The sequence below is a fragment of the Penaeus monodon genome, chromosome 33 (genome assembly GCF_015228065.2).
Source record: "Penaeus monodon isolate SGIC_2016 chromosome 33, NSTDA_Pmon_1, whole genome shotgun sequence".
NCBI lineage: Eukaryota > Metazoa > Arthropoda > Malacostraca > Decapoda > Penaeidae > Penaeus > Penaeus monodon.
In genome coordinates, this window is record NC_051418.1 from 27,593,833 (window position 1) to 27,594,066 (window position 234).

Consider the following 234-nt stretch of genomic DNA (forward strand, 5'->3'; position numbering starts at 1 on the left):
TTTTTTTTTTTTTTTTTTTTTATGGAAAAATTTTTAAAGGGTTTTAAATTTTTTTTTTTTTTTAAAATTTTTAAATTTTTTTTTAAAAAAATTTTTAAAAAAATTTAAAATATTTTTTTAAAATTTTGGAAAATTTTTTAAAAAAACAAAATATTTTTTTTTTAAAAAAAAAACCCCCCCCCCCCCCAAAAAAAAGGGGGCCCCCAAAAAAAATAAAAAAATTTTTTTTTTTTT